The sequence below is a fragment of the Leucoraja erinacea genome, chromosome 3 (genome assembly GCF_028641065.1).
Source record: "Leucoraja erinacea ecotype New England chromosome 3, Leri_hhj_1, whole genome shotgun sequence".
Lineage (NCBI taxonomy): Eukaryota > Metazoa > Chordata > Chondrichthyes > Rajiformes > Rajidae > Leucoraja > Leucoraja erinaceus.
The window spans coordinates 102,224,041-102,235,843 of NC_073379.1; the positions used below are offsets into that span (position 1 = coordinate 102,224,041).

Sequence of the window (11,803 nt, forward strand, 5' to 3'; positions counted from 1 at the left end):
ACTTCAGAATCACCTGGCCAAGTCAAGTCATTCTCATTGGTTTGGCTGATTTGGGTAACTGGCAAGTGCAGGCTGAGAAATTGTACTTCACATTTATTGTAAAAAAATCTAGGGCAAAGTTCAAAGTTATACATTATAAATCTTGGGAGACCTGCAGTCAACTTAATGAAAAATGAGCCAGTGGAGCATGCTGTGGGACAGGTGCATGGATAATGTAAGACTCTTGCAGGGAAAGAAACAATGGAACAAAGTGTAAAGGTGTGGAAGATAGCTTCAGATGATGGCTACAAAGAGGGAAAATTGACTTGGATGATAATACAGAGGTGGAACTTGGTGGTCTGAACAAGTGTTCAAGGGTTGAAAGGTTCCTGCCAGCAGCCAGGGTTTTGACCTCTCTGAATTAGCCTAGGACGGTGACTGTGGGAGGAGGTATAATTACTTTTAAAGGCATGGAGTTTTCGTGGAGGGGAAGAACGAGAATAATTCCCAGTAAACAGCAGAAATTTTAGTTCATCAAAGAGATGGTATCAGACCAGCAGCCTGACTACGTACTAGTGAAAACTGTGTGGAGTCAAGTAATGAATTGGTATTCTACCAATGTTCATATTACACATGGTTTTGCAATATTTTCTCACATAGGCTTTATAGCATCAAATTGCATTAGTTAGTCTAATAATGCAATGTGTTAAGTGTTAGGGTAAGTGGCAGCAATTTACTTCACCCATTTCTGTGTACTTTATGGCAATGTAATCATGTATTGAAGTGGTAAAGTATCAGTATCATAAAAATAACGCTGTTGAGAAACCAAAGAAATGCCTGACTTTGCAAAATAATTTGTCCAAGAAAAGATTATTGTTTTTCATCATGATGACCCTGACTTGGCTGGCTGGGTGCATACATAGATTAAGATGAATGCAGTTATTCCTTGGCTGGTGACTGCCTCTTTCAGGGCACATTCTCTCTAATGACATGATTGATAGGCTGTCCCAAATCCACAGAGGAACACATTAATCATTGCTGTGACTGAATACAATCATCTGCTTCACCTGCAAAGTGATAGACAGAAAAGGATACGATTTAGGTACTAACGTGATTCACTGATTGGTCAGAAGCCTTAACTTTTTCAATGTCAACTTGAAAGATCCATGATAAATGACATAGTTTATGCCACCCTTCTGTTTGGAAAACAGTCCTTTTAGAATCATTGAGCTAGTATGTAACAAATAAAGAGACAAAATATAAGCAACTATTTTAGATTTGCCATTGTACGTACAAAGTTACCTTTAGGAAACATTGAAAGGCATTTACATTTCTTTATTATCCCTTTTTTTGCTTCCATACACTTAATCCTTTATTTTCAGTTATTCAATTTTAAGGCCAGTTTTTCAAACTGGAGAGGATGTGAACATATCACAGGATTTGCCATCCCATGAATAAGCGAATGCATCTTTCTAATCCATTAGTCTAATCGTTTTGCAGCAGGCTACTTCTGATGCTGAATTTCAATACTCGTGTTGTGCCAATGTCTAAAAGTAAATGTTCAGTTCATACTATAAATAATTATATATGTCTGAAAAATTAATTCCAAAATCTATTGTTTGGAAAATGAGAAATGTTATGTTATGCAGATTTTGTATGCATTGCTGTTATTTTGATTTTTACATAGCTATAATTTACCATAGCATTAAAACGTGCAATGTAGACGAAAATAACAAAGTCAAATGAGATGACATTTTACAAATGGCCTGCTTCAGCTGCAGATGAAAGCTAGGGAGAGTGGTGGAGTCATTTCCTTGAGAAATATCACTCTGTGCTCATGGTCATTACAAATAGACAATAGGTGCAGAAGCAGGCCATTTGGCCCTTTGAGCCAGCACCGCCATTCAATGTGATCATGGCTGAATTTTAGGAATATTTTTCACCTTCAATAAAATCGTCATAATTCCACACTTTTTATATTTATAAGATCGATTTATGAGATCGATTTTAGCAGAAAGTTGAAACATTCAACACAATTATTTCCTTTGTAAATGCCACTCAAGATCAACTATTTCTGAACAGTCAATGGACCAAGCTTGAAATGTTGTAGTCAGCGTAAATATTTTACAAATTTTGAGCCTTGGTTGCTTAACTCTTCTTCAGGACCTCATTTGAGTATAGGAACAAGGAGGTTCTACTGCAGTTGTACAGGGTCTTGGTGAGACCACACCTGGAGTATTGCTTACAGTTTTGGTCTCCAAATCTGAGGAAGGACATTATTGCCATAGAGGGAGTGCAGAGAAGGTTCACCAGACTGATTCCTGGGATGTCAGGACTGTCTTATGAAGAAAGACTGGATAGACTTGGTTTATACTCTCTAGAATTTAGGAGATTGAGAGGGGATCTTATAGAAACTTACAAAATTCTTAAGGGGTTGGACAGGCTAGATGCAGGAAGATTGCTCCCGATGTTGGGGAAGTCCAGGACAAGGGGTCACAGCTTAAGGATAAGGGGGGAATCCTTTAAAACCGAGATGAGAAGTACTTTTTTCACACAGAGAGTGGTGAATCTCTGGAACTCTCTGCCGCAGAGGGTAGTCAAGGCCAGTTCATTGGCTATATTTAAGAGGGAGTTAGATGTGGCCCTTGTGGCTAAGGGGATCAGGGGGTATGGAGAGAAGGCAGGTACAGGATACTGAGTTGGATGATCAGCCATGATCATATTGAATGGCGGTGCAGGCTCGAAGGGCCGAATGGCCTACTCCTGCACCTAATTTCTATGTTTCTATGTTTCTATAGGGTGTGCAGTGCTTAGGGGCATTCTGAGGCTGAGATAGATGTTATAGGTACTTGAACCAAATTATTAGGGAAGTCATTGTCCATTTTTATGGGTTTATCCCCATATCCAAAAATAAATCTAATTTCCAGTCTTGATAATAATTTATTATGTCCACTATGAATATAGTAAGTTCCTAATTAAGTAATAAAATGCTAATTAAATAATCTCATTTGTGTTAGACCACAATTCCCTTCATGTTTTCGTCCAAGTAATAGAAATAATATGCATGCTGCATAATGGCAGAAAATTAAAAAAATAATTCCAGTATGAATTTCCAGATTCCAAATGTATAATATGAATGCCTATTAACATTTTCTTCTATTAAGACATTGAGACAAAAAGACATTTGGGCAGCTACCTGGATATGAAAGGTTTAGAGGGATATAGTGCAAATGCAGGCAGGTGGGATTAGTGTAGATGGGGCATCTTAATCGCCGTGGTGGGTTCGACTGTAGGATTTGTTTCTGTATGAGTCAATTGGCATTCAGTGGGCAGCATTAGATTATTCTAATTTTTAATAATGACTTCTGATGTATCTCCATTTTGTCAGTCAAGTCATAGAGTCATAGAGTGATACAGTGTGGAAACAGGCCCTTTGGCTGAACTTACTATTCAGTAAAAAGCTGAATAGTAAATGTATAATTTTCATTATTTATGGACATGTTAGCATTGACCCTTTGCTCAGAGTCTCTCTGATGGATTCCACAACAAAACTACCGTGCTGACAAATCATTCTCCATGATAATACTCAACACGGGTGCCCTTCAAGGGTGTGTTCTCAGCCCCACCACTATACTCCTTACACAGTCATGACTGTGCAGCCAAATACCAATCCAACTCGATTTACAAGTTTGTAGATGGCACTACTGTAGTGAAATATCAAGTAATCAATCAAAAATAATGATGAGACAGAGTACAGGAAGGTGATTGAGAACCTTGTAACCTTGCCAAGAGAGCGACCTCTCCCTCAATATCAACAAGCAGAAGGAGATTCTGATTGACTTCGGGAAACAAAGCAGTACACACACCCCAAGACTGCAAGAAATTGCAGAGAGCTGTGGACATAGCCCTGAACATCGCACAAACCATTCTCCTTTCCCTGGTCTCCATCTGCACTTCACGCTGCCTAAGCAAGGCCACCAACATAATCAAGGACAAGTCTCACCGGTCACCCGGTCACTCCTCTCAAGTTTACATTTATTGTCACATGCACCAATTGGTACAGTGAAATTTGAGTTACCATACAGCCATACGAATAAAAAGAACACAACACACGATAGAATTTAACATGAACATCCCCACACAGCGGAATCAATGTTTCCCACTGTGAGGGAAGGCAATAAAGTTCAGTCATCTTCTATGTTCCCCGTGGTCGGGGCCTCCGCAGTCGCCACGACCACGGCCCGATGTTCAGGCCCTCTCGCCAGGATGATCGGAACTCCGACGTCGGAAAGGAAGAACATTCTCAGCGGCTTGGAGTTTCCGAATCGGACACTTCTTACCGGAGACTGTGGCTCCCGAAGTCTACAGGCCGAGCTGGGCGGAGATTCAACTCTGGCGGCCCTCGGCAAAGGGATCCCAGGACTCCGCAATGTGAAAGTCAGCATCGCCCGTGGCTAGAAGCTCCGCAACCGCTGCTCCACGATGTTAAAGCAACAGGCCCGACACTCCGGAGCTTCAACACGGCGATCCCTGGTAAGGCAACGCCCGCTCCGCAATGGTAAATCAGTGCTGCACCGCTGCTGAAGCTCTGGTCGGCAGGAAAGACCGCTGCAGTCCAGATGGTGGGCCGCGAGGTGGGGGGATGGGGGGGGGGGGCGATGACGCGACTCGGTGAATAGTCGCATCCTCGATCAGGAAGTGACTGAGAAACGGTTTCCCCCTTACCCTCACCACCTCCGCCACATAAAAAGACTAAGAAACCTCTAAAAGCATACTTTTAAACAAGCTAAAAGTAACAAAAAGATGAAAAAAAACAGACAGACTGTTGGCAGAGGCTGCCAATCGTACGGCGCCCCAGGTGGCCATCAGACAAGATGTGCAGAAGCTTAAAAACACATACCTCCAGATTCAGCTACAGTTTCTTCCCAGCTGATATCAGGCAACTGGACCGTCCTGAACTTTCTATCGCAACAGCAGCAGACAGTCAGGGTGGGCAGTAGGACATCAAAAACCTTAGCCGTGAGCACTGGATCGCCCAAGGCTGTGTCCTAAGCCCCCTACTGTTTAGTCTGCTTACACATGACTGTACTGCCAGACTCAACAACAACTTCATCAACAAGTTCGCTGATGACACAACAGTGGTGGGTCTCATCAGTGATAATGATGAGTCGGCATAAAGGATGGAGGTGGAGTTGCTCACAGGATGGTGCAAATCCCACAACCTCATTCTCAACATGGGAAAAACTAAGGAGATGGTGGTTGACTTCAGGAGGGCGGGAAAACAACACCATACACCTCTGCACATCGATGGAGCTGATGTGGAAAGGGTCAGCAGCGTGATGTTCCTAGGACTCCACCTGTCAGATGATCTGATGTCCACAACCAACACCACAGCACTGGTCAAGAGAGCCCAGCAGCGACTACACCCTCTCCGAAGACTACGGAAAGCAGGTCTCCCCATTACACACCTACGAACTTTTTATAGGGGGACAATCGAGAGCACATTAACCTACGGCATCACTTCCTGGTTCGGAAGATGCAAGGCTTACGAATGGCACCAACTAGACAGGATTATGTGAGGTAAGGGAAACTAGTAGAGTAGCTATGGATACTATGAGGTTCAAAGTAAAAGAAGTACTGACACTTTTGAAAAATATAAAAGTGGATAAGTCTCCAGGTCCTGACAGGATATTCCCTAGGACATTGAGGGAAGTTAATGTAGAAATAGCCGGGGCTATGACAGAAATATTTCAAATGTCATTAGAAACGGGAATAGTCCCCAAGGATTGGCGTACTGCGCATGTTGTTCCATTGTTTAAAAAGGGTTCTAAGAGTAAACCTAGCAATTATAGACCTGTTAGTTTGACTTCAGTGGTGGGCAAATTAATGGAAAAGATACTTAGAGATAATATATATAAGCATCTGGATAAACAGGGTCTGATTAGGAACAGTCAACATGGATTTGTGCCTGGAAGGTCATGTTTGACTAATCTTCTTGAATTTTTTGAAGAGGTTACTAGGGAAATTGACGAGGGTAAAGCAGTGGATGTTGTCTATATGGACTTTAGTAAGGCCTTTGACAAGGTTCCTCATGGAAGGTTGGTTAAGAAGGTTCAACTGTTGGGTATAAATGCAGGAATAGCAAGATGGATTCAACAGTGGCTGAATGGGAGAAGCCAGAGGGTAATGGTGGATGGCTGTTTATCGGGTTGGAGGCAGGTGACTAGTGAGGTGCCTCAGGGATTTGTGTTGGGTCCTTTGTTGTTTGTCATGTACATCAATGATCTGGATGAAGGTGTGGTAAATTGGATTAGTAAGTATGCAGATGATACCAAGATAGGGGGTGTTGTGGATAATGAAGAGGATTTCCAAAGTCTATAGAGTGATTTAGGCCATTTGGAAGAATGGGCTGAAAGATGGCAGATGGAGTTTAATGCTGATAAATGTGAGGTGCTACACCTTGGCAGGACAAATCAAAATAGGACGTACACGGTAAATGGTAGGGAATTGAAGAATACAGTTGAACAGAGGGATCTGGGAATAACCGTGCATAGTTCCTTGAAGGTGGAATCTCATATAGATAGGGTGGTAAAGAAAGCTTTTGGTATGCTAGCCTATTAAATCAGAACATTGAGTATAGAAGCTGGGATGTAATGTTAAAATTGTACAGGGCATTGGTGAGACCAAATCTGGAGTATGGTGTGCAGTTTTGGTCGCCCAATTATAGGAAGGATGTCAACAAAATAGAGAGAGTACAGAGGAGATTTACTAGAATGTTGCCTGGGTTTCAACAACTAAGTTACAGAGATAGGTTGAATAAGTTAAGTCTTTATTCTCTGGAGCGCAGAAGGTTAAGGGGGGACTTGATAGAGGTCTTTAAAATGATGAGAGGGATAGACATTGATGTGGACAAGCTTTTCCCTTTGAGAATAGGGAAGATTCAAACAAGAGGACATGACTTCAGAATTAAGGGACAGAAGTTGAGGGGTAACATGAGGGGGAACTTCTTTACTCAGAGAGTGGTAGCGGTGTGGAATGAGCTTTCAGTGGAAGTGGTGGAGGCAGGTTCGTTGATATCATTTAAAAATAAATTGGATATGCATATGGATGAGAAGGGAATGGAAGGTTATGGTATGAGTGCAGGCAGGTGGGACTAAGTGAAAAAAAGTTGTGGCGGCACGGACTTGTAGGGCCGAGATGGCCTGTTTCCGTGCTGTAATTGTTATATGGTTATAGGATTGTGAAGACCGCCAGCAGGATTATTGGTGCTCCACTCCCTTTCCTGCTGGACATATACAGGAAGAGATGTATCAGCAGAGCCATCTCTATCATCAAAGACCCCTACCACCCATTGCATCACATATTCTCCATCCTGCCATCTGGGAAGAGGTACAGGAGCAATAGCTGCAAAACCAGCAGGATGCTCCTCAGCTTCTTCCCGCAGGCTATAAGACTGATAAACGGACTTTGCCCCCTGCCAAAGTATCGCACACCAACCACCAACCTGGACACATTGCAGCAGAGCCACTGTCGTGCCGCTGCGGATCGGAACACCTGTTGATGTTTAGTAGAGATTAGAGTGTTTAATTTGTTCATGATATATGTATTTTTATTTCAATTTAATTTTTACTGCACACTGAATGGACATTGGTTGAGCAACGTTTTTTTGTTTCCTCTGGGTATGTGAGTACTCAGGAAAATGACAATAAAGATATACTATACTATAGATGTTAAGGGACAGCATCTCGTCCAATCCGAGACCCTCCAACCCTCCTCCTTCGGCCTGCGGTCCCCCCCGACTCAGTGTCGTCCGCGGACAACCTGTAAGCACAAATTCTGGCCAATTTCCCCGATATCCTGACTCCTCAGTTCAAATTGGCCAAACGCAAACACGGCGTCCTACACCACATTCCCACCTCCGGCCCACCACTACACACATGGGCACGTAGGCTCCCACCTAACTAGCTGCAGCTTGTCAAAGGGGAATTCCAGCAAATGGAAGAGATGGGTGTTGTGCGGTGTTCCGGCAGCCCATGGGCCTCCCCACTCCATATGGTCCCCAAAGCGTCCGGCGGCTGGGGACCGTGCAGGGACTACCGCCGCCTGAACAACGCTACGACAGCCAACCGCTACCCTGTCCCTCACATACAGGACTGCACAGCCCATTTGGACAGTGCAAAACACTTTTCCAAAATTGACCTGGTGCGCACTTACCACAAGATACCTGTCCACCCGGATGATGTGCCCAGGACCGCCATTATAACCCCTTTCAAGAGCATTGCGCGCACCTCCAGTTATTGTGCAAGCACCTCAGTGACCATGGCCTCGCCATTAATCCAGCCAAGTGCCAGTTTGGCCTTAACTCGATTAACTTTCTCGACCATTATATCACTCAACATGGCACAATCCCGCACCCCGCCAAGGTGGAGGCCATTCGGCAATTTACCCGGCCAGCCGCAGTGAAAGGTCACCAGGAGTTCGTTGGTATGATAAACTTTTACCATCTTTTCGTACTAGCGGCAGCCTGGATTATGTGACCTCCATTTCAGTCTCTGGCAGGGAAACAGCGAGACCTAGTGTGGGATGCCGATACCACGGAAGCGTTCGACGGAGCAAAGGAAGCGCTGGCAAACGGAACAATGCTCGTCCATCCGCGGGCCAATGCCTCTACCACTCTCACTGTGGACGTTTCTGACACTGCTGTTGGGGGGGGTCCTTGAACAATTCATTGATGGCCGCTGGCAGCCACTTGCCTTCATCAGCCGACACCTGTGCCCTCCAGAGCGAAATTACAGCGTGTTCGATCGCGAGCTCTGTGGCCCTCTACCTGGCTGTCCGTCATTTCCTGGAGGGCAGGCCCTTCACGGCTTTTACAGACCACAAACCCCTTACCTTTGCCAACGCCTGTTGTGCCTGTGTCCACACGGTCCGGTCGTTTTATTCGGACTTTGTTCAGTAGCTAGTGCTCTTCGCAACGACAACAGCTTAAAAAAACGTTTTCTATCGAATAAGTGCTAATGTAGATCAAGAACGTTTTTGTCAATAAAACCATTTGCTCTACCCGCTTGGTCTCACTCCAAAGGACTTTTAACATGAATTTTCAGACTACTTTGTTTTCTGAAAAAAGTTCTCATCGAGCAAATATCCTTGTACTTAAAATTTGAGCATTGGTTGATTTGGTAATAAAGAAAACAAGCCTGTTATGTGATTTTGTTCAAGTGTATTCAACTGTTAAAAAAAACAACTCAACCGCCAGTTGACTTTAATCAAAATTTACATTTTATGGCTAGCAGGATTAAGGAATCTGTTTCTTAAAACATATGGTATACACATTAATTGAGAAAGAGACAAGGAAATGGAACCCTTCACTGTATGTTTATTCAAGAAGTGTCAATATAATTCAAGACTTCAGTATGTTAGTTTAACCTTAAATCCCTGGAGATGTCTGTTGAAATTTAAACCAGAGGATGCAATTCAAGGTTTTCAACAACTCTGCAGAAACTGGACAGATTTGCCTATGACAAACTGAGACGTAAAGTCCCAAGGACGGAAGGTGTTGCACTGATTTAACTTTTGAATGTAACAGTAAATGTATTGTCTTAGGATTTCTGTACACCCCGTCCTGAAGATAAGTATAACATCGTTCTACATTCACATAGAAAGTTTGTACAATAGCACAAAATTACAAATAAATATTTGGGAATGTGGATGTTTTCATTTTGGATCTATTTTCATTATATGTGATGCATTAAAGGTGATTGGATAGGGAAGATACACACTGTATGTTTTCAGTGATTATGATAAATTGAACAGAGGAGGTATAGGAATATAAAACAAAATGAAAGTCGGCAAAATAGGTTGGCAGTGATGCTTTGAAAACCAACGGGCCAAATGATAACTAGCATACTCTCATGTGTAAAGTATACTCTCATGTGTAAAGTAATTGTTGTGCTATTTATACGCCCTCTATGTAAATACAGAACAATTTTGGACTGCTGATATCAAAACATGCTTCAAAATAGATGTCCTAGGCAAAAATCTAATCTGTGTTCAGCAATTAGGTTTTGACTAAACTTTAATTGTGATGCACAAAATCATTTATTTCACCATTCAGTAGGATTTCCAGACAAATAAAATTACTTGTATATCCCAATGTCCTTTTATCTATACATAACTAAAGCTCTGATCTTGCTATCTTCCCGTTGCGCGGACATTCTATTTACGCAAAAACATTACGGGACAGCGCTATGATTTTTCGCCAGCTTACTCACCGTTTTCCTGCACTGCGATTGCACCAAGTTTCGTTCCAATCGGTGGTTTAATGTAAACGTTAGCGAGGTTTAAAAATCTTAAAAAACACGCATGTGCAGATCGATCTCCTCTCCTGCCGTTCAGCACCACAGTCTTTTCTCCTGTCACTCCGCGGTACAGTCCACCCCTTCCTGCGCCGTCGCGTCTTTACTGGAGCTGTGGTTGTCCGGCAAAGATTTCCAATCGGACAACAATTTTTGGAGGGACTGGAAACGACCCGGCCCGGCCCGGCACGGGAAATGTCGCCAAACGAAAAGCGGAGAATCTGATACTGGCAAAGGAGAATGACCAGCGACCCAGAGGTCCAGCAGTCCAGCAATCCAGCAACCACTGTTAGTCCGCTCCAGCCCCTTCCCCTCTGGTCCCCTTCACTGGCTCCTGCCCACCTCCCCCATGATACCCCCCCACAACCCCGTCTTTACTCCGAGCTTTCTCCCCCCCGCCCCCACTAACCCCCCTCCACCCACCCGCCCCCCACCAACATCTCCCGCCCCTACCCACTCTGCCCCCACAGCCCCCCGCCCCAATCCCCCCCCTCCCCCCACACCCCCCCCCACCACCACCTCCCCCACACACACCCCCTCCCCTACAAACAACCCTCCCCACAAACCCCCCTCCCCCACACACCCCCTCACCCCACCACCAGTCCCCTCCCCACACCCCCCGGCAGTGGTAGACCACCCCACACACACCCCTCCCCATATCCCCCCACCCCCTTCCCCCCCACACACACACTCACACCCCTCCCCTACACACTCCCTCCCCCCACACACCCCCTCCGCCACGCACACCCCTCCCCCACCTGAAGCTTCCCCAGCTGCCGGATGCTCCCCACCAGTCCCATGGCAGTGGTAGACCACGGCAGCGGCAGAGGTAGGCAGTAGCAGGGGTAGGCAGTGGCAGTGGGAGGCAGTGGTAGGCCATGGCAGTGGTAGGCCACAGCAGCGGTAGCCCACTGCAGCGGTAGGCCACGACAGCGCTCCCCCCATTTCCCACCAGCCCCCAACAGCCCAGGCCTGAAGCCATCCCCCTCCCATGGCTGCAGAACGCAACAAGAAAGAATAGACTGAATAATTCTCATCTTTAACGTTTGAATTGTTGTATTTTAACAGTTATTCACATTTTAAGCTTTAATAAATCCCTTTTCCACTTGCAATGCCCTGCGCAGTAATACCTGCATGTTCTACGTTACAATGAGAACCCAATGGGCGGGAATGTCTGCGCCGCAGGAGAGCCGCTAAGATTGGATGCGAGCGGGGGTTAAGGGGGGATGGAGTGAGTGCTTGGGGGGGGTTGAGGACAAGAGGCGGAGCGGGGGGGTGAGGGGAGGAGGGGGGATCAGAGGCATCATAATGGGAACCCTTCAGCCTCGCTCGTGCAGTTAGGGGCTATGGGTGAGTGGTGGAATATTGCATTGGGGGAACGGGTGAGTGGTGGAATATTGCATTGGGGAATGGGTTACGATGGGGGACCAGGCCTCCCGTGTGATTAGGACCCAATGGGTCCCACTTAG

The 11,803-nt window shown here is 45.0% G+C and overlaps 1 protein-coding gene across 3 annotated transcripts in view; it reads left to right on the forward strand.

Moving 5' to 3' along the window:
* kiaa0825 (KIAA0825 ortholog) overlaps positions 1-11,803 on the forward strand; it is a 311,756-nt gene that overhangs the window by 110,984 nt on the left and 188,969 nt on the right. The window lies entirely within an intron of this gene.